Genomic DNA, 24,616 nt, shown 5'->3' with positions numbered 1-24,616 from the left:
TTTCCTTTCTCCTTAATCTAAGATTGTTTTATCTGTTTCCCCGTGCGTGATAATGGTTCAGTCCAATATGTCTTTGAAAGTTCGAGCCAATGACGCAGTTCCATTATAACACCCAGTAAGTAAATTGCACAAGTCACACATCTCTATTACTTTACACACTGCGATACTCGCGCAACGGTAGCAGAACAACTTTCCCTTAGGGTCTAAACACACGGATCCCGTACAAGTTACAGAGGGTAACAATCAAGAACTCCTCAGCCTTGTCAAGGCCGACTACCTTTATTCGGGACAAAATGGCTGGCATTGTACGTGGAAGTAAATGTCCTGTGTTGGTAACTGCGACTATAACAGTGTTTCTAATATTTCTGTTCAGAATCGGTCCTGCATTTGGTAAGTTAAAGAAATGTCACGATTAGCTGTCACTATATATAGCGGCAATGGCATTGCCCGACATCGGTAAACTACCATTGACCAGACTAAGCCTAACTCTATTTAAGAGACCTAGGTCTGCTGGCCAATACTGGAATAATGCTGCCAAAACTAAGTTTGTTGCTTTCCTTTACGTTCATGTCCTGTATTCACCATATGCCTACAAGTGTTAACCATATTGTCTTACAGGCATAGGACAACATCTTACAGGTGGTTGGAAAGGCCACAGGATCAATAATAAAAAACTTTGTATTTCAAAGCTATATAAAGGTAGTCAGAATAGGCCCCAAATTATAGCATGCATACATAATTGCTAGTATTTTCAAAACGTACTTTCCTGTGGGTTTTTACCCTCCAAATTGTTCTCAGACATTGTTGAGGAATACACAAGATGACTGAATAATCCCAGTGAGGAATATTTCCTCAAAGGTTGTAATAAAAAACTTGTTTGAACGTAGCAGCCATTGAGAGCAGCCACTAACAACAGCCAATAGTTAATATATCAGCGTTACACGCCGTTGGCCACTGATGTTTGTACACTCTGACGAGCGCTGGGTACGCTGTGGCGGAAAGGTGGATCCCCAGCAGCCACTAAGGGCAGCCTTAATTAGCGGACAATAACAAGACTGTTACTTTTTCGTACCTGCTTTAAAGCGATAATAATTAACGCAATGCATACTGTAAAATGCCAATAATTCCACTATAGGAAAGATGAGATGTTGCTCTTTCATTTGATATGATTTTGGAATTTAATGGTAGACAATTTCTGCATCCATATTGAACTGAAACTTGTGATCCTACCAAAACTTGTGGAGAAATTTAGGCATAAATTGCGGCAAATTTTAAACCCATTTTTTTTTCTTTTTTCAAAAGACTAAAGAATTAATTTATGAGAATATGCAACAGCTAAGAGAGGTACAATGACGAAGTTAAGTTATTCCTCTTACACGTGGTATGAAAAAAAAGTCAGTCACACTTTGATTTATTGAAATTCGATGGCTACAAACTGTTCGATCCTAACAGGAGTGAGATGCAAATGGGAAAATTAGCTCAAAACGATCAAAATTGATTAATTTGAGTTATCGACCTAGTTAGGAGGTCCAGATAGCACCACATTAAAGAATAACATTTTTTCTTTCAAGTGATATACCTCTACTATCGGTAACAAAGCCGATTTCTTGACCAAAAGTGGCCTTAAAGTTTTAAAATATTGATTAATTTGTTTTCTGCAAAATCTATCAAGTTGAGTTATGTGTGAACCGGACATCCCAGTAGGCTCCATAACTAAAATTAATTAATTTGGAAGAAAATAAAAAAATTAAACAGTTTAATTATCATTACACATTACGTATACAGCGCTTATAGAGAGGGGTCTGTATCAGGGTTAAACACTTTAAGGCAACTTTTGGTCAAGAAATCGGTTTTGTTAACGATAGTAGAGATATACCACATGAAAGAGGAACCTTTCTACTTTAATGTGGTGCCAACCGGACATCTCAATAGGCTTCATAGCTAAACTTAATCGCTATTGAAAAAAAAAAGAAAAAAAAAATTATTGATCAGTACACATTACGTATATACAGCGCGGTTAGAGAGGGGTCCGTATTGAGGTTAAAACTTTATGGCCACTTTGGTCAAGAAATGTTTTGTTACTGATAGTAAAGGTATATATATCACATGTAAGAGGAACCTTTCTACTTTAAGTTGGCGCTAGCCGGACATCTCAATAGGCTCCATAACTCATATTAATCGATTTTGAAAAGAAAGAAAAAACATTATTTATGTACTAATTGAACAACACACTCGACTGCACCATCAGTTATAACAAACACAAACGACCGCAGTGGTAGTACTGTGTGTCATGTCTTACTGTCCTTTTCTCTTAGTGGCTGCTGTTAGTGTCTGCTCTTAGTGGCTGCTACCTTCAATGAGGCTAATAAAAACAGTTTAAGAATTTTGACAAAAGGTGACCATAATTGAAAATCTAGCATATTTGGGGCCAATAAAGCATACCTACATTAAACAAGTACAGTCTCTAGGCAAGTGTTGCAACAGGCACAGTGCTCATATGGCTAATGTGGTGATTTAAAGTGTGTTAACTATGTATGAAATAATTTGAATAATAGTTCGTCACCTAGCTTGTTGCATTCAAATTAGTACTTATAAATCAATAATATACTGATAATATAAATAAGTTATAAGTCAAAAAACAAGTAGACACAAGTACAGTAATATGTTGGGATATAACCTACTGATGTATCCTCTCATTGACTCATTGTTAGATTGGCAGTCGACAGGATGTCCTAGTACAGTACTATGTTGGGGATACATAACCTACTGATGTATCCTCTCATTGACTCATAGTTAGATTGGCAGTGGACAGAATGTCCTAGTACCGTACTATGTTGGGGATATATAACCTACTGATGTATCCTATCATTGACTCATAGTTAGATTGGCAGTGAACAGGATGTCCTAGTACAGTACTATGTTGGGGATAACCTACTGATGTATCCTCTAATTGACTCATGGTTAGATTGGCAGTGGACTGAATGTCCTAGTACCATACTGTGTTGGGGATATATAACCTACTGATTTATCCTATCATTGACTCATAGTTAGATTGGCAGTGGACAGAATTTCCTAGTACTGTACTGTGTTGGGGATATATAACCTACTGATGTATCCTATCATTGACTTATAGATAGATTGGCAGTGAACAGGATGTCCTAGTACAGTACTATGTTGGGGATAACCTACTGATGTATCCTCTAATTGACTCATGGTTAGATTGGCAGTGGACTGAATGTCCTAGTACTGTACTATGCTGGGGATATATAACCTATTGATGTATCCTCTAATTGACTCATAGTTAGATTGGCAGTGAACAGAATGTCCTAGTACTGTACTGTGTTGGGGATATATAACCTACTGATGTATCCTATCATTGACTTATAGATAGATTGGCAGTGGACAGGATGTGCTACCTGTAGTCCTGTACTATGTTTGGGATATATTTCCTACTGATGTATCCTCTAATTGACTCATAGACAGATTTGCAGTGAACAGGATGTCCTAGTACCTTACTAAGTTGGGGATATATAACCTATTGATGTAGCCTATCATTGACTTATAGATAGATAGGCAGTGGACAGAATGCCCTTACACAAATTTCTAGTACCCTATCCATGCATGCGTATTTCTTCAGCATGTTTTTTGTGCGGGGTTTGAAACAATACTGTACATGTATGAAAATGCCCTCCTTACATGCACTATGGCATGTGTGAAGCATGTATTTGAAAAAATACATGCATGTAAATGAGCTACATTACATGCTCCAGCAAATACATGCTTAAATCATGTCTTACTCATGTTTCATACATGTACATGCAAGAAGCATGTTTTTTGCGCGGGGTTTGAATCAATACATGTATGAAAATGCCCTCACATGCACTATGGCATGCGTGAAGCATGTGTTTGAAATGTTTGATACATGTACATGCTTAAAGCATGTTTTTTGCTTCGGATTTGAAACAATTCATGCTTGAAGCATGTTTTTAAATCCATTGCATGCACTAATGCAAAGGAAATATACATGCATGTATTCCATGGAAATACATGCATGAAAGTATTCCATGAATGCATGCATGAGGAAATGTTTTTAAACATTATAGTTTTGGTTGCTTTGTGTGACAAATACATGCTGTAAACATGTTTTTAAATTCTGATGTAATGACACACTTTTAGAAACAAATATTGAATGTTACATTGAATGTTAATTTATTGAAATACTAATTACATGGCTGTATATGGATGACAACTGATTTGTGTGTTAATAGTATTTGTATTAATATTGCTGATGAGTATAAAATCGGTGAAAATCCAAGAATTGAATTGTGACAAGTTTTTGGCAGGATCCGCAGATTCTGCAGTAAGATTTATGCATAAAATAAGTCTCGCAAATGAGGCAATGCTTAGAAATAAGGTAACATTAAATAAAATACTGGTTAAGAATAGACTACTTACTGTACAAGAAATGTGAAGAATAGACTTGTTAAGAAACAATTAGGATGAAATGCAAAATCTGGACTGAAAGCACCGAACATGGAAAATCAAAGTTTTATTTATGTTGAACACATATACTAACAAGTTTAGTGAGAAAGGCAAATTAAAGTTATCCTGGCAAGCTAAAAAAAGTATATATGCAAAACTGAAAAATAAGGAGTTGGTCACATGTAGATAATGAACGGTAGATATAATTATGAACTGGTATATAGCTGATAAAAAATATAATGCAGATGAGCTAAGAAAGAAAGCACCTTAAATGCAATTATACAAGTGTAATAAAAATGGTATATCAAAACATTACATATGCCCATGGGGCACCCTTAATTGTGACTACATTTTCCTCACTATAGATGTGTAGTGTTATAGTATTATAGTATAGTATAATAGTACACAAGTATACTGTTGTTAAGGTAATAATGAATGAATCATGTTGAAAGATAAGATCTGGATACTCAAAACACTGATCAAGTCATAAAATTTGGCAATGCTTATCCAATTAAAGAATGGATTGGAAGCTTACAGAATGTTGCATCACAGAATGGCCACTCTGTATGCTATAAGGCACATATATAGAATATATATTTGTCATAAAATTAAGGCAAAAAGAAAACCTGAGCAACATTAATATAGTTAAGCTTCATCAAAAATATGTAAACATTCTAAAAGCATTAAATTTGGTGTAAAACGTAAAACAAATTACTAGCTTGGTCCATTGCTGACTTCTGTTCCTATAGGCTTGGTGATTTGTGGAGCCAAATAGCAAATTAAGAACAGAGTAGAAAACTTTCTAGCAGGTATACCTATAAGCCAAACACTAGCTTTTCAAGATTTTTACAGCACATGCAACTCATCAATTTCTGTGAACTTCTCTCAGGGCAAATAGGGAATATCTACTTCACATAACTCACATACAAACAAAGTTCATATTAATTAAACTCTACATTTACACTTGCAAAGATATTGGCATATCAAGATTAAGGCATATTTTGTAAATATATATATGACCCAAAACAATAGGGATCATACATTTCCCCAAGCCCCACATGCAGTATATGTCAGATATTATAAACTACATTATTTCTCAATTATCAGAGTTGACACTTTTTGTAAAGTTTGTACATACATGGCAAAAATTTCCCGGTGCATTGTACTGTCTGCACTGAAAATGTGCCCGCTACACCACTTGACAAACGTGACCCCATGCTGCTTGCAGACCCTATGAATCATGCTGTTCGCAGCCGGTATTCTACTGTTGTAGGCATCAAGGCGTGGGGCAATTCCATGACAGAAATCTGAAAAGAACAGAAACAAACATATATATAGGCTATAGATTTTTATTATAAAGAAAATCCACGTTATCTCCAAAGAAAAATATTATTAGAGAAAACCAGAGAAATAAGATATGACTCATAACTGACAAATAAGGAGTACAGTAGTGTTTTAGGAAATAGTATTTTCTAAAACATTACTCCCTATTTGTCAATTATGAATCATATCGTAGTTCTCTGGTTTTGTCTAATAATAATATTTAAGATATATATATATAAAACACGATGTGTCACTTCTGGTCGAAAAAGTGCTCGATACACAGGGTAGAACTGTATGTTTAAACATCAATTATGGACTTTCGATGAACTTAAAATTCAACCATTTTGCATGTATGTAATCCTTTACTCATTCCAGTTACATTTCTGCAATTAACTTTACCAATTACGGACATTAAATACGTGAAAAAAGGGCAGAAAAGTCAGCCTTTTAGGAAAACTATATCAGACATTCCTGAAACATTCCTCAGACATCAGGTGACCATGTGACGTCATTGTTGGTATACCCCCAATCAAAACAATGATTTGTCCCTCAGTTAGTGTGTAAAGTTGTATACTCGACCACGAATGAGCTGCCAGAAACATCGACGATATTACTCCTTTTTTCCCAAAATGTCACAATTCTGTCTAGTTGGAGGTTGTAGTAATACCTTAGCCTACAAAAGCATCAGCTTTTTTAGCTTTCCGAGTGAAATTGACCATTTAAGTGTGAAGCCTAAAATCTCTCCTTGTAAACACTTCTTAGTTGCCCAGGGTGTCCTTACATGTACCATTATATCACGCAATTGACCGTACATGGTATTTACTGTTCGAGGTAACCGTATAATAGACTATGTATACACCGTGCCTAGGGTAGCATGCACTGTTAGTCCAGTGGGTATAGTGAGCTACCGCCCGTGTTGGGTCACAGCAAGGGGAAGTAGTCATGTTAGGATTTCATCGCATTTATCCATTTGTTATATTCCAGTATTGTGTTTTATATTGTCCATTTTGTTTGTTCCGGCATCTGCATGGTCCAAGGAGTGGAATAAAAACGGTACTGTAGCGATCGGACGTTTTTATATTTTGTTAGTGACTGCATGTCTTTTGTGATTGTGTACGTAGTGGATGTTACTGGCCTAACTAGGCCTAACTCTATGGAATAACACAGAGTCACGGTAGTATTTCGCCCAGGATTGAACGAGAAACGTGGATTTGGGATATTCACAACGGAATTTGGTTTACTGCTAGGATATTTTTTCCTGTGTGTGTACTTTGGATATTAAAACGAGTAAGTTCAGCTGAAGCTTAGTCATGTATCCTACCCTGGTCGAATTGGGCCTACCAAATTGAAATCAAAGCAAACTTGATTGTTTGCCCAATGGAGATGGGAATTAAATACCAATGCATACATGTGATGCATTTACATTATGAATGATTCAAATTTTGGCATAGAAATTTGTTTGTGAAGTAAACAAAAAACTTATTCCTCAGTGTGCACCTAGGCTATGATATCACACCTGTATGTTTCAAGTCTATTCTTGGTACAAAATTTGAAAACTTCAAATGTCAATATTCGAGAACAAAGCATTAGATTTTGAATGTAAGTTTTACCAGAATGTTCAGATTATAGTACTCTTTGATATAACTTTTGGCTGGACAATCCTTTTCAAATGGCAAAAAATGCCAGCATAATTGGATGACTATATGTGGCATACCTCAAAAGTTTAACTACTCTCGCATTCCTGGACAAAACTGTCTTCTTCAACTGATGTCTCTGATGGTGCAATGCCATCCAAAAATGAAAATTCTGGGTCTGAAAAACTTGTCTGTAAGAAAAAGTATGAACAACTTTTATTAAAGTTATAAGCAACCTCAGGCCTAGAGGAAAGATGATGGATGCATGGCTGTGGAGTGTCATTCTTCCCTTTAAATGAGGGAGTATTATTCAAAGAGTTCTATCAATTGTTCTGATTCAAGCCCTTGCAGCATATAATAACAAAATCAAAAAGAGAAACAAAGCAAAGATGGTACAATTTACATGGTATATCAACATCACTTCCCCAACACCTCTACTACTTTAAGTTTAAAGATGAACAATAATGACATTTTACATTACTCTCTGTACAGTGGTTTATATTTGAATTTCCTTTAAACTGGGACGTTGACTTTCAAACACAAACGGTTTCTTTCTGGTGATTAAAGAAATTTCTGGTTGAAATTGCTACTGATGAGGCAGTTTTTGGGGAAATCTTTGCAGGATGCATATTTATAGCTGATTTGAAGGGAAACTGTACAGAAAGTTGTGTATCTCTCAACTACCTACCTATCCTCCTTTAAAAAATGCCTCTAAAAAAATACTACAAAAATCAAACCTGTTTCTTGTTGCCAAGGAAGACTTGTTGGCATTCCAATGCACCTGTCAAGCATTTCAAGAAATGCAGTTCCTCACAAGTGACTGCTGTAAGGAAAGAGCAAAGGTTCTGTGAAATCTTATTGACATTAATTGAAAATGTTTGTTAAAACAAGCTTTATTCTGTCAAAATATGTCCATATATCAAAGAAAACAATAGTAAGACAGAAGAGGTGACACAGCTGAAATGATGCGTGTAACCAGAACAACAAAATTGAAGGTTTATCTTAATGGATCACAATATCAATGGAGCATTTGCAGTTCATATTTGGCCCAAACAATTTCAGAAACAATATAGGGTCATTCCGTGTCAAATCACAGATGGCTGTTGCTGCACCCTTTCCAAAAATTCCCAAATTTATTGTATGAGTGGACCACCATAAAATAAGCATATTCTGAAAATTTCAGTTGCATTGCTTTACAATTGGCCGATTAATCACACTTTGAAATTCCGCAATTTGTCGCCACCATGGCATTTTCTTGACTTTTGAGGTCTCATTTCTCAGCAATTGAACATTCTACTACCTTTCTAATACAGATGCCTAAAGAGTCTATCCCATAGAACAGGAAAATAAAAAATTAGGCTACAAAAATATTGTCTTGTGGAGTTAGGTCAACTTAAAAGTGTCAAAATATTTGATTTTTGTACTTTTCACTAAAAAATGTGCTATTTTTAGTGATGAATTGCTCCTAAACCATTGCTTCAGGGTACTTGATTCTTTCAGAGGTTATTATGTCTAGTACAAATATTACAAAATAATGATTACAATGCTTTCCTAGACTATGTTTGCAAGTTGTGCAACTCTAAAGTTGCTATTTCATGCTGCGATTCAGCATGAGGTAGGGGTTTTGATGCCAATTCATTACCAAAGTAACCATGTTAGAGGTGTCAGGGTTTATACTTTATTAATAAGTATAAAGTTCTTACACATTAACAAATTTCAGGGTTCTAGCTGTTCTCAATATTAATTTATGAAGTTGTTAAGTTGCTCCGATGTACAAAAGAGGTCGTTTTTGACGGCCAATAACTCAAAACGCGTCAAATTAAAAAAAATTGATAATTTTTTCTGGAAGAGATATAGTACCACCCTGTTTGTACAAAAAATTTCAGGAGGGTGTTTTGCCTTATTTTGAAATGAAAAATCCTCAAAGTTTGGGATTTTTACAAAAAAAAACGTTTTTGCCCGTTTTGATGTTCCATGAGTTTTGACCCTGGGTATTGTACTGTACTTCAAGGTCATTCAGTTCAATACTGTGCAGTTTTTAATTTCATATAACAAAACACTATTTGCAATGTACTTGTCTGCTCCTGGTTGAATTCATTTAATTAGAAGACTTATAAAATGAATTTCAACCAGTACACACATATGTATATGTACAGTGTGTACAGTACATACACTGTACTGAGTGTATATGTACGGAGTGCCATGAGTGCCAGAAGACTATGTTAAAACAACACTAACACACTGTACATGTACACCCAGTACAGTTTTGTACTGTACATACATCTATGTACTGGTTGAAATTAATTCTATAGTAAAGTCTTCTAATTCAACCAATTGTATAGGTACAGTGTGTATATTAGTGTTAGTTCAAACATAGTCTTCTGGCACTCATGGCACTCCGTACATATACACTCAGTACAGTGTATGTACTGTACACACTGTACATACATATGTGTGTACTGACTTTGACAAACTTTGAGGATTTTTCATTTCAAAATAAGGCAAAACAGCCTCCTGAAATTTTTTGTACAAACAGGGTGGTACTATATCTCTTCCAGAAAAAATTATCATTTTTTTTTAATTTGACGCGTTTTGAGTTATTGGCCGTCAAAAACGACCTCTTTTGTACATCGGAGCAACTTAACAACTTCATAAATTAATATTGAGAACAGCCAGAACCCTGAAATTTGTTAATGTGTAAGAACTTTATACTTATTAATAAAGTATAAACCCTGACACCTCTAACATGGTTACTTTGGTAAAAAATTGGCATCAAAACCCCTACCTCATGCTGAATCGCAGCATGAAATAGCAACTTTAGAGTTGCACAACTTGCAAGTTACATATTCTAGGAAAGCATTGTAATCATTATTTTGTAATGTTTATACTAGACATAATAACCTCTGAAAGAATCAAATACCCTGAAGCAATGGTTTAGGAGCAATTCATCACTAAAAATAGCACATTTTTTAGTGAAAAGTACAAAAATCAAATATTTTGACACTTTTAAGTTGACCTAACTCCACAAGGCAATATTTTTGTAGCCTAATTTTTTATTTTCCTGTTCTATGGGTTAGACTCTATAGGCATCTGTAATAGAAAGGTAGTAGGATGTGTAATTGCTGAGAAATGAGACCTCAAAAGTCAAGAAAAAGCCAAATTGCCATGGTGGCGACAAATTGCGGAATTTCAAAGAATTTTAAATCGGCCAATTGTAAAGCAATGCAACTGAAATTTTCAGAATATGCTTATTTTATGGTGGTCCACTCATGCAATAAATTTGGGAATTTTTCAAAAATGTCGAACTACAACATACCCCAAAATCTGGTGATTTGATATGGAATGACCCTATATTATCAATTTGACCTTCCGTGATGCATGATCCTTCCAATGAATGATGTAGCTTATAATCTTACTGTACATTGCACGTCTTTTAGTTTTTCAGGATAAGTAAAAAAAAACCAAAGTAGGGGCCTAGGCCTAATTAAAATAAAGAAAAAAATGTAAACATTATGAGAGCACATGTGCAAAAACATTACTTACATGGTAATTTTGGTTGGGGCATACGTTGATACCGTTGTAACTCTCTCCTGAGCTCGTCGTTCTTCGGTTAATATCTTCTTCGGTCCCCAGCAAGCTTCCACCATATTTGCACTTTTTCTCTTGCTGGTAAACGACTAACGTACTGAACCACGTACAATGCAAGTGGTATAATGCAAGTGGTAGGCTATAGTATAGGCTACTACAACATGACAGAAAAGTTGAAATTCGAAAAATGCACTCAACTAAATCACTGGAAATAATGAATCCAAACTGCTTTAAACACTAGATCCGTTGACAGAAACAATAAACCTTGATACAAGAGTGAACGCAACAGGAGGAGTTCACTAAAATGAGCCAAAAAACGAGCAAATTTCCGAAAAAGATGATACCGACAACACGCCACTGAAGTCTTCCGATATCTATAATATCAGGGATGTAAGTGCAGCCCCCCCCCCCCCCCAAAAATACGGAAAACTATTCGGAGACCCCGGGTGAATGCCGTCCTAACACATCCTACTCCTAGCTCTGACTACTTACACACTATCGTTATGTTAGGCTAGCTCAAAAGTATTAGCGCTAACACATCCTACTCCTAGTTCTGACTACTTACACACTATCGTTATGTTAGGCTAGCTCAAAGTTACGAATACGTCGCAGCGAACTCCGTAATAAAAAGCAGTCTCACATTCGAATGCGATCACGAATATCAACTATCATATGCGTATCCCGTAGATTGCCGCCGCTCACAAATATCACAAGCGTTAATTCCGAAACTTATGTCGAGCACCAGCAGTTAAGAAGATGTGAATTAGGCAAGGTTTTTCAACGACAGAAATGAGCTATGGCGATTTGAAGTTCGCACGTACGCAACGATGTTCACATGGCACAATGTTGTACGTTGCAATGCGATGTGTAACAGGAAATGGTATTTTGGTTGATCGATGAGTGAAAATTGAAGTTAGCTTGCTAAAACGGGCCAAGCATTTTTGTCGCGTTGTGTCTTTGGTATTCGTACAATTTTGTGGAAACTTTAATGGAATTTAAAAAAAAACGGATTTCCGTAAAAATACGGAAGACTTACATCCCTGCTATATATATATATACTGTAACTATCTTTGAAAGTGTATAAGTTTTACCGCCGAAATTGATAGAGTCCCGAGTAATGTTCCTTGGAAATGTGAACTGTAATAAATTTAACACGAAACGAATCTATTTGGTTCGTGTTTCGTGGGTGAAACAGGACAGGTGTAATTAATTAAAATAAGTTATTGTAGAAATTGTGGGTTTTCTTTTTTTTTTTGGTATCGTTTTTCTCCGCTTTAGAAGACCAGACAAAGCTAAAAATGATGAATAAACGTACCGGGCACGCCGTCTGCGGTTTAGTTCCGCGTCGGTACGGTCGTATGGAAAGCCATTTTAACATTTAATCGGGAATTTCAGATAACTTAAATTGTTTCTTATTTTAGATATCTAAAATTCTATTTCAGATATCTAAAATTCAATTCGAGATATCTGAAATTGAATTCGAGATATCTGAAATTTTATTTCAGATATCTGAAATTGAATTCGAGATATCTAATATAGATTTCGAGATATCTGAAATTCTAATTCAGATATCTGAAATTGAATTCGAGATATCCGAAATTGAATTCGAGATATCTGAAATTCTATTTCAGATATCTGAAATTGAATTCGAGATATCTGAAATTGAATTCGAGATATCTGAAATTGAATTCGAGATATCTGAAATTGAATTCAAGATATCTGCAAATCTAATTCGAGATATCTGAAATTGAATTCGAGATATCTGCAATTGAATTACAGATATCTGTAATGCATATGCAGAAATTCCCGATTAAATGTTAAAATGGCACGTATGGAAAGCCATTTTAACATTTAATTGGGTATTTTCAGATATCTGTAATTGAATTCGAGATATCTGAAATTCTATTTCAGATATCTGAAATTGAATTCGAGATATCTGAAATTGAATTCGAGATATCTGAAATTGAATTCGAGATATCCGAAATTGAATTCGAGATATCTGAAATTCTATTTCAGATATCTGAAATTGAATTCGAGATATCTGAAATTGAATTCGAGATATCTGAAATTGAATTCGAGATATCTGCAATTGAATTCGAGATATCTCGAATTCAATTTCAGATATCTGAAATTCCCTTGTATTTCGAGATATCTGAAATTGATTTTATGATATCTGCAATTATTTGTAGATATCTTAAATAAATTGGAGATATCTGTAATTTAATTTGAGATATCTGAAATTATTTCGAGATATCTGAAATTCCTTATTAAATGTGAAAAAAGGCTTTCCATACGGTCGGTCATTATGAATATTCATGTTGCCGACAGCAATGTTCAACTTAACTTCGACCAACGTAAAATAGTATATTGTACTGTACTAAACCAGTAGGAAGGCCCGTGACTACCTGGATTGGAAAAATAAAGTCGCAATTTAAGGACGTTAATATTAACAATTTCGAAGAAGCAATAAACCTTGCGCAAGATCGTGATACATGGCGGAGGTTAGTTACTGAGCATGTCGGATACATGAGACTCAACTTACTACTACTACTGTACTGTGCGCATATCGCGCGATATGTATAGGCCTAGACCTTGTCCTTAAGACTTTTAGAGGAAGTACGGACGACGTTACTTCTATGCTCTAAGAAAATTCCGGAACTTTTGTCGATCAATATTGAGGCCTGCAATGCCTTCTAAATATAGAGACTATTTCAGGACAAGCAACCCGTTTAAATGTATGCCACCAACCACACGGTGGCGACTAAGCTCATCTCAGTTAGACGATTTAGACAATGGTGATGAGATGCCTTACGTTAGGCCCAATATTAGTGACACTACTCATGTTAGTGTTGACGTTAGCCCAGCTAGTACTAGTTCTACGACTAGTCTGAATACTACTAACGTTGGTACCACTCAACTCCCAACAGAAGGAATCGATGAAGGAGCTGAAAGGTTGTTAAAATGACTTTTTTACTTCAGTTATGATGGAACTGGATGTTTTTCTCACCATGAACAAAAAGGTATACAGCCTGTGGTATTGGTAAGGCTATACACTGCCTACAGTACTTTTTATTAGTAGGGTAATATTGTGAATAGGCCTATATAGGCTATATCTTATTTGTATTACTATTACTGCCTTGGTCCATACCTAGGCTTAGCCCTGTAGCCTAGTCCACCAAAATTACATGCAATTAAGCTTCTTTAAAATTAGGAGCATGAAACTGCCCTTAAAATGCATAGCTGGAGGCGGAAATTTTCTTTTGTTTTGGCTAGATCATACTAGTCTAAAGTGTTTTAGTAGTAAATAGTACACAAACAATACCGTGGTTCCCGTTTAGTCCAAAGAGACATTATTTGATGTCAAAGTTACAGTAGCAGATTCAAACTGACCAGAAACGTGGTGCAAAAAGCACGTACAGGTCACTCTGTGATGTCATTGTGCGGAGTGTACCGCAATCACAATGGACTTTCCACGTATTTCTCGTAAAACAGTGAACCTTTTCTTAACTTCACTCTCCGCAAGAGTTACCTGAATAATTAGATTGAAAGGCTCGTGTTCAGTGCTCAGAAGGAAGAACAATTACACTTAGGTTGCCATTCTATTAATTTTTTCTTGGGGGGAGGGGAGGAGTAGGGGTGGATGACAAGTTGTTTGGCAAAGAACAATCTAAAGACTTCTTTGCTGTGAGTCACGATGTAAAGCAGAAGTTTTGTTTATGCAGTAGCAGGTAAAGACACCAATCGTTTATATTCTATTTATAAGCTGCAATATGTTTGTACACAAAATCCATAAGGTTAGGTCATGTTATGACCTTTTTGTTGTGAAACAATAATTTCAACAAGCATTTCCTATATGTAAGGAATTTCATAGTAATCTGAATGTTATTCTTCATTGTACAGTAGGTAAAATCAATTTGAAAAGTATTTGTTGTAACTTGCTGTGGTAAGCCTCTCATCTTTCTTTCTGTCTTAATGGCTGTCGTTCACTTTTGACTCAAGAGGGCATTGCGCATCTCTTTGGAAATTTGTAAAACCTTTACCGCTTTATTCTACAGCGCAAGAGTTACCTGAATAATAAGATTGAAGGGCTCGTGTTCAGTGCTCAGAAGGAAGAACAATTACACTTAGGTTGTCGTTCTATTTTTTTTCCTTGGGGGAGGGGGGGGAGTAGGGGTGGATGACAGAAGTTGTTTTGCAAAGAACAATCCAAAGACTTTTTTGCTGTTAGTCACAATGTAAAGTAATGCCAAATATAGTTTTTTAGCTCATACCAGCATGCTGGTGTGAGCTATTGTTACAGTGCGGCGTCTATCACTCTATCACTCTATCCGTCAACAATTGGTAAAACCGCTCCCACTCACACAGTGTTTGATGGTATTTCATGAAACTTGGACACAAGGACCATTGGGTATAGGGCCATCAGAGATGGTCCGAAATTTGGGGTCAATGGTCACCTGTGGGCCGTAATGGGCCATTTTGTGGAAATACGCAAAATGCTTCTTCTCCTACAGATTCCATGGTACAACGTTGAGGGTTTGTCACGATAGTACTATGGAAGTTTTACCTTCAGGGTGTTCATGAATTTGAGATCAAAGATCAACTAGGGGTCTTTTGTGGCCCGGGCCGTGGTCCTATATTTTCAAATTGCTCCTGTTTGTACAGCGTATGGCCAGTTATAATGAAAGTTGGTCACAACGTTCCTCGGGATGAGGGTTATGAGGGGTGTTCGGAAAATTGAGGTCAAATGTCATTTAGGGGGTCATCAGGGGTCATTTGTAACATTTTTAGCTCATACCAGCATGCTGGTGTGAGCTATTGTTACAGTGCGGCGTCTATCACTCTATCACTCTATCCGTCAACAATTGGTAAACCGCTTCCACTCGCACAGTGTTTGATGGAATTTCATGAAACTTGGACACAAGGACCATTGGGTATAGGGCCATCAGAGATGGTCCAAAATTTGGGGTCAAAGGTCACCTGTGGGCCGTAATGAGCCATTTTGTGGAAATACGCAAAATGCTTCTTCTCCTACAGATTCCATGGTACAATGTTGAGGGTTTGTCACGATAGTACTATGGTAGTTCTACCTTCAGGGTGTTCATGAATTTGAGATCAAAGATCAACTAGGGGTCTTTTGTGGCCCGGGCCGCGGCCCTATATTTTCAAATTGCTCCTGTTCGTACAGTGTATGGCCAATTATAATGAAACTTGGTCACAATGTTCCTCGGGATGAGAGTTACGAGGGGTGTTCAGAAAATTGAGGTCAAATGTCTTTTAGGGGGTCATCGGGGGTCATTCTTTGTAATATTTTCAAATATCTCAATCTCCTCAAGAATTTGATGGATCATATTCAAAGTTGAACTGATGATTGTTGGATTGTGTATGAATAAGATGATGCCTAAAAATTTTGGTCAAAAGTTAATCAATTACAATTAATCCCCATTGTTTAAAAAAATCTGAGCCTGCACCTTTTGCCAAAGCTCCTTTAATTTGTCTCCCAGTCTCTGCAGTGTTTGTTTACATTTGTGGTTAAGCTCTGCAGAGGCTGTTAGTGGAATTAAAGCAGGACTGGGAGTTGTTATTAACTGTTGAACTGTAAGCATGAGAGCCCTATAGCCAATCAGCACTTGCCGATTCTTAGAAGTCTTTGAGCCTGATGTATGTAGGCAGCCAGCCAAAATTTTGGTAAGGAGTGCTTCAGGTCTGCTCAGGTAGAGGGGAGAAAGTTCAATAGGGTAGGTCAGTGGTAGAGAGAGTGGGTAAAACAGGATTTAAAGGGGGAAAATAGGAATTATAGCCAGTGGTGTGGCCAGTATTCTGCTAACGGAGGGGGGGGGGGGGTTATCCCTCATGGGCCCAAAATTGGTGGAATCTGAAATTTGGTGGGCCATAAAGTTTTGTGGGCCCTACATTTTTAAGCTCGAAAAGGTATGAGCTTCTGCACCATTGGTGCTCTAGTTTTGGCCTACAGTACTCAAGGAAGTCGTACTGTGCATGTTACACTTAGCTTAGGCTAAGTCTACCAGAACAGGAAAAACATCAGCTTTGGTGAACATTCAAATTTGTACATTTTCTTGAAATGTACTGCAACTAATTTTATCTTTTTTTAATTTGTTTGTGTGTGTATATAGGCCTCAACCATACTATTTAGTCTCAAAGTGCAAGCAATTGTGATCTAGGGATGTTATACTTGACTTCAAAAGAACGTAAAGGTCATAGCTTGGCTTGTGCTTTTAACACAGGTTTGTCTTGGGGGACATAAGTTTTTATCTGCTGAATGCAAACTTTTTCGGGCAGATGCATCCCTGGAACGCCCGTTTTGAATTCCTAGTAACTAAAAACACTGGCTGACATTTTTCCAATTGACTGTGTACATTTGGCCACCCAAAAAACATTTGGTGTCCATAAAAAGAGTTGTGACCCTAATTGACTACTAGGGGTGTAACATAGAGTACTAGTCCACTCTACTTTCACCAACTTATTGTTGTAATGCATTAGTGAACATTAGTGAATGTATAACTGGTAAAATAATTATTTTGAGAGTGCAGGCAATACCAAATATAAACTTCAAAAAGTCATACCGCATCATCCTGTATTTTTTATAAAGTTTTTAAATTTCTGTTATCACAGTATGTAAAGTTGGAATCAAGGCACTGTATGAAGCATGTACAGTAGCTAAATACACAATGGCATTTCCTTATAACTCATGGGAGAATACCAAATCAATGCTTTATATTTCAGGGTGCTCCATTTAATAACATATATCACCAATGCATGAGGTTGTAACTTTAAACAACCAGCTAGCTGAAATTCGAAAAAATGAATTCTTGTTTGCATCTTAAGATGTCAAGAGCTCATCTGGAAAAGAAAAATAATCAAACTCTTCATTCCTACCAAAACTTATTGTGATAAAATATGATATAATCATCCTATATACAGTATACCATAAAATTACATCCAAATTGACTAATTGCATGTGTGCAATTGTAAATCAAAGTCCAAAATACATGCACTGTAAATTTGAATACATGCACTATTAATTTGACAAAGTCCAAAATACATGCTTCACAAGCATTCATAAAACAGCTAAGTCCAAATACATGTTTGACTGTTTGGTTGAATGCATGCGTACACCAATGGACACTTATATTGCTGCAATACATGCTTAGTGTAAGGTTTACACGAATGTATTCGAATACATGCATGCATAAATACATGCTTCCTGGATGCATGCATGTAAATTGTATGAAAACAGCATGTGTAGAGCATGTACATGCATGCAAATTGCATGTTTTAGCCTTTTCATTCAAGATACATACAATTTACATGCAATTTACATGCAATTTGCATGCTTCAATTTGTATGAGGGCATGTCCTAGTACCGTACTGTATTGGGGATATATAACCTACTGATGTATCCTATCATTGACTCATAGTTAGATTGGCAGTGGACTGTATGTTCTAGTACCGTACTGTGTTGGGTATATATAACCTACTGATGTATCCTATCATTGACTCATAGTTAGATTGGCAATGGACTGGATGTCCTAGTACAGTACTGTGTTGGGGATATATAACCTACTGATGTATCCTATCACTGACTCATAGTTAGATTGGCAGTGGACTGGATGTTCTAGTACTGTACTGTGTTGGGGATATATAACCTACTTATGTATCCTATCATTGACTCATAGTTAGATTGACAGTGGACAGGATGTCCTAGTACTGTACTGTGTTGGGGATATATAACCTACTGATGTATCCTATCATTGACTGATAGTTAGATTGGCAGTGGACAGGATGTCCTAGTACCGTACTGTGTTGGGTATATATAACCTACTGATGTATCCTATCATTGACTCATAGTTAGATTGGCAGTGAACAGGATGTCCTAGTACTGTACTGTGTTGGGGATATATAACCTACTGATGTATCCTATCATTGACTGATAGTTAGATTGGCAGGGGACAGGATGTCCTAGTACCGTACTGTGTTGGGTATATATAACCTACTGATGTATCCTATCATTGACTCATAGTTAGATTGGCAGTGGACTGGATGTCCTAGTACTATACTGTGTTGGGGATATATAACCTACTGATGTATCCTATCATTGACTGATAGTTAGATTGGCAGGGGACAGGATGTCCTAGTACCGTACTGTGTTGGGTATATATAACCTACTGATGTATCCTATCATTGACTCATAGTTAGATTGGCAGTGGACTTGATGTCCTAGTACTGTACTGTGTTGGGGATATATAACCTACTGATGTATCCTATCATTGACTGATAGTTAGATTGGCAGGCGACAGGATGTCCTAGTACCGTACTGTGTTGGGTATATATAACCTACTGATGTATCCTATCATTGACTCATAGTTAGATTGGCAGTGGACTGGATGTCCTAGTACTGTACTGTGTTGGGGATATATAACCTACTGATGTATCCTATCATTGACTGATAGTTAGATTGGCAGTGGACAGGATGTCCTAGTACCGTACTGTGTTGGGTATATATAACCTACTGATGTATCCTATCATTGACTCATAGTTAGATTGGCAGTGGACTGGATGTCCTAGTACTATACTGTGTTGGGGATATATAACCTACTGATGTATCCTATCATTGACTTATAGTTAGATTGGCAGTGGACAGGATGTCCAACCTGTAGTCCTGTACTATGTTTGGGATATATTTCCTACTGATATATCCTCTAATTGACTCATAGACAGATTTGCAGTGGACAGGATGTCCTAGTACTGTATTAAGTTGGGGATATATAACCTACTGATGTATCCTCTAATTGACTCATAGTTAGATTGGCAGTGGACAGGATGTCCTAGTACCATACTATGTTGGATATGTATCCTCTAATTGACAAATAGTTAGATTGGTAGTGGACAGGATGTCCTAGTACCATACTGTGTTGGGGATATATAACCTACTGATGTATCCTCTAATTGACTCATAGTTAGATTGGCAGTGGACAGGATGTCCTAGTACCATACTATGTTGGATATGTATCCTCTAATTGACTCATAGTTAGATTGGCAGTGGACAGGATGCCCTAGTACCGTTCTGTGTTGGGGATATATGACCTACTGATGTATCACCTCATTGACTCATAGTTAGATTGGCAGTGGACAGGATGTCCTACAGTAGTACCGTACTGTGTTGGGGATAACCTACTGATGTATCCTCTAATTGACTCATAGTTAGATTGGCAGCTAGTGGACAGTGTCCTAGTACTGTATTTCGTTGGGGATATAACCTACTGAGGTATCCTCTAATTGACTCATAGTTAGATTGGCAGTGGACAGGATGTCCAAGTACAGTACTGTGTTGGGGATATATAACCTACTGATGTATCCTATCATTGACTCAGTGTTGGATTTTCAGGTATTTGAGAAGGTTGTCCGAAGGACTACCAATTTCAAGGATTTTCAAATATTTGGTAGTCCTGCAAAAAACTTGGTAGTCCTTCCAAATTTTCCACCAAAATTGAAAATGAACACAAATAATACAAGACAAAACATTTTGGTGCTCAATCTGATTGTGTCAACCAAAGCTTTAGTAGTTTAGCATATATAACCATGTTATTGTGTACTGTTTTCAAAAAGTGTTTGCACCAGGTATCCGGGTACCCGGATACCCGCCCGACGCGATACTTCCCGGTTCCTTATTTATTACCCAAATACTACGCAGTGTGATTTTTTTTGTTGGCAAACCTATGGTTAGGCAAGATATTCCCATTGAGGTGTGCTACCATGTGGTCTAAGATAACAGCAATAACGAAAGTATTCCCGCATTACTACGAACACAGGATTCTGGGTACTGGACGCAATGTTTTGGCCAGGGACGCAAAATCTTCAAATTGCTTGCAATCCCCAAGTACACACTCACAACTAGGTCAACGGGAAACATAACAAAACATATTTTTGAATGAACATCTTTCATTATTTCTTCTGACAAGAATCAAAAGTTCTCCTACTCCTACAGATCATTGAACTTGTTTGAAAATAAATATATCATAACAATCAACCGCAAGGTACAGGGCTACTAAAACTTCATTACAGAGATTTTCATGCTAAAAATAGACAATGACGCTTTACCAAGATTCCCGTGGTTTGATTGGCTAATAGTCCCTACCGATTGTCTGCAAACAATCTTGCATTTTTTAGTGCTCAATGAACACGAAGTACAATTACTTGCAACGTTTACTTTCCCCTGTGTAGAGATAACGAAGCTTGTGGTAATGGCTATAATATGTCTGCACTCAAATATCATACCGTTAGGCCTTGTCTCATATTTGTTACGTACATTTTGACAACAATCACTGGTGGTACAAAGAAGCATTTAAATTGTATCTGAGACTATCACGTAGGGTTGGGCGATATATCGAAAATTATTATTATCGTGATAATTTTTTTTCACAACGATATTTTTTTTGGATTAAACAAATGACGATAATTTCTTGTGAAAGAAATTTGAAATAAATGTATATACATATGCGATTATCCTTTCTCCGTTTTATTTGTAAATGTTATTCTAGCTTTCCATGGTTAAGAAAGTTGAAAAGAAATAGAGTTTATCAACTTCATTTACTGACTTTTGAACTTTTGAACGAAAAAACCCGTCCTTTACAACATTGACTGTATAGAGAAAAAACCCTGAAAATCAGTAGAGAAATTACCAATTGTGTACGAACAGTAAGTTGGTACACCTTTCAAACTTTACGAAAGATCGAGCAAAATACTTTCGAAAAATTCACGCGAAACTGGCATATCGTGCTAAATGCAACTAATGTCATGTAAACAAGGCTCTAGTTCACCCATTTATGAACAAACCATCAGACCACATCTGGTGTTAAGCGCGGGGAAAAAGTATTTTCTAGAATTTCCACCAAAAACGGAAAAATTAATATCCTACCATAGTTTAGTGTATAGTATATAGCCTAACCACTTCGTCGGTTACGGATCTCACGTAACAACAAAAACACAACTAATTGTATTTTGCGAAGTTGACGTTTTCCAAAAGGACATGGGAAAAATATTTAGCATTTAGTTAATCATGCCAAGTGGCCTAAAACATGGGATTAAAAGGTTTACTTTCATAAAGATGGCCATACTATAGCCATTGGGCCTTGACATCGTGCTATGTCTGTATGGTATAGACTGTGCCTCGTGTATCATGGGGAATAGATTGTTTTGTTCATGCGGAGGAGTCGGTTGTCGTGACGTGTGTTTTACCTACCTTAATGTTACGGGGATATTTAACTACTTTTCTTGAACGTCTAAGATAATATTTCGCATAACTTTACCGATCCTTTACTGACTGACCTTATTAATTCTAGAGTGGAGCCAAAATAGTTTACTACATGAAAAGTTTTTTGGAAACGTGCCAAAAATGTTAGGGGTAAACACTGCAGTTGTTGTAAACTGATGTATGTATAGTGCACGCTGTTCATTGTAAGGCAGTCTAGAAATGGGGCTTTGCCGAACGTAGTTTGTTTCATAATATCGACAGTTTTGTTGTAACTTTTTAAAGATTGTAAAACAGATTTAATCTCCTTTTATTTTATCACGTAATATAGCTACTCTAACTTGTCATTTAAAAATTTTCCTCAGTTTCCGTTTCGTGACAATATGAATTAAAAAAGTTGTCAGTATTTTTCGCTAATAACATTACTGTATTCCATGGATACCTTATAACTGCGGCACAAATTCAGCGGTATAGGCTAGATTTTCCCAATTGACTTAGTGTGCTGTTAGGCAACCATGTGGTCGAAGATAACAGCAATACTGAAAATATTCCATGGATATCTTATAACTGCGTCACAAATTCAGCAGTATAGGCTAGATTTCCCCCATTGTCCAGCAATGCATTTTCATTCGGCCTATAGACTGTCAGTGTCTCTGATCGACTGTTGTTACAACACCGTACAAAATGCATTGCACTGACATTTAGCCACAAGTCTCATTTGTTTTCTGGGTACGTCATTAGAGACTCAAAAAGATTTTTTTCTAACGATGTTGTAAAGTTAATATTTCGCGCATGTTTTTAAATAATTCATGTTTGGTTTGGGTGTTATTCAGAAACTATTTAATTAAATTGACTTTCGTTTTTAATGAAATATAATTAGGCTCAATAATTCTTCAAAGCCTTCATTTTTTTTTGGTCGTCCGAAGGACAACCAAGCACACAACATTTTGAAAGATTTGGTAGTCCGACGTAATTTCTAGTCGTCACGGACGACCGGACGACCGTGAAAGTCCTACACTGTTGACTCATAGTTAGATTGGCAGTGGACAGGATGTCCTAGTACAGTACTGTGTTGGGGATATATAACCTACTGATGTATCCTATCATTGACTCATAGTTAGATTGGCAGGGGACAGGATGTCCTAGTACCGTACTGTGTTGGGGATATATAACCTACTGATGTATCCTCTAATTGACTCATAGTTAGATTGGCAGTGAACAGGATGTCCTGGTACAGTACTGTGTTGGGGATATATAACCTACTGATGTATCCTATCATTGACTCATAGTTAGATTGGCAGTGGACTGGATGTCCTAGTACCGTACTGTGTTGGGGATATATGACCTACTGATGTATCCTATCATTGACTCATAGTTAGATTGGCAGTGGACAGGATGTCCTAGTACCGTACTGTGTTGGGGATATATGACCTACTGATGTATCCTATCATTGACTCATAGTTAGATTGGCAGTGGACTGGATGTCCTAGTACCGTACTTTGTTGGGGATATATAATCTACTGATGTATCCTATCATTGACTCATAGTTAGATTGGCAGTGAACAGGATGTCCTAGTACAGTACTATGTTGGGGATATATAACCTATTGATGCATCCTCTCATTGACTCATAGTTAGATCGGCAGTGGACAGGATGTCCTAGTACCGTATAGGGTTGTGCGGTAGTGCAAATTTCACACAACCGGTAGTGTTGCAACATGAATCTGGGTATCATAACTACTACCAGGATTTCCCCAACATTGCAAAGCACTTAGTTACGAGACTGTCAATGTCACGCTTTTAATGTCATAGCCTAGGCCATGTACTTTCAAAACAAACATCACAAACCTTGGAAAAAAGCACCCCAAGCATGCTTCATACATACTCAGTGTACGATATTAGATTTAACATGTTCGCACAAGGATAAAACCAGTAATCCATACACATCCGGAAATTGGAAATTCCCCACTATTCCATGATGTTGGAATAGGGCAACCCTTCAAATGAAAATTGTTCAACTATCAACAAGTCACCACGTGTTTGGAACTTCAGACAAGAATAATGTAACAAAGTGGCTATGTAAATATGAGATTATAAACTATATATACATGAGAATAGTACAGAACTACTTATATCATTAATCGTCTGTTGTGTTCTCCATATACTTTCAATAGGTACAATATCCATCTTTTGTACAAAAAGTTCATCAAAATTAAAAAAGTAGCCAAAGATAACTCTAAATGACATCGTGGAACCCTCCGCAATAATAAACAAATCCATTTCATTACTGCATTAACTCTCAAGTACCGTACTGCACTTTGTGT

General features: G+C 36.7%; 1 protein-coding gene and 1 long non-coding RNA gene across 5 annotated transcripts in view; one reads left to right on the top strand and one right to left on the bottom strand.

Moving 5' to 3' along the window:
* Positions 1 to 24,616, top strand: part of LOC139955968 (uncharacterized) — a 595,985-nt gene that overhangs the window by 155,454 nt on the left and 415,915 nt on the right. The window lies entirely within an intron of this gene.
* Positions 3,352 to 11,428, bottom strand: LOC139956264 (uncharacterized). Its single transcript, XR_011789358.1, has 4 exons — positions 10,983 to 11,428; positions 8,177 to 8,262; positions 7,520 to 7,630; positions 3,352 to 5,789 (listed from the first exon to the last, which is right to left on the bottom strand). It is a non-coding gene; the product is annotated as an uncharacterized lncRNA (long non-coding RNA).

This window comes from Apostichopus japonicus, chromosome 2, assembly GCF_037975245.1.
Source record: "Apostichopus japonicus isolate 1M-3 chromosome 2, ASM3797524v1, whole genome shotgun sequence".
Classification (NCBI taxonomy): Eukaryota; Metazoa; Echinodermata; class Holothuroidea; order Aspidochirotida; family Stichopodidae; genus Apostichopus; species Apostichopus japonicus.
The sequence above is the reverse complement of the archived record's forward strand: the minus strand, read 5'-3'. Positions and strand labels throughout refer to the sequence as shown.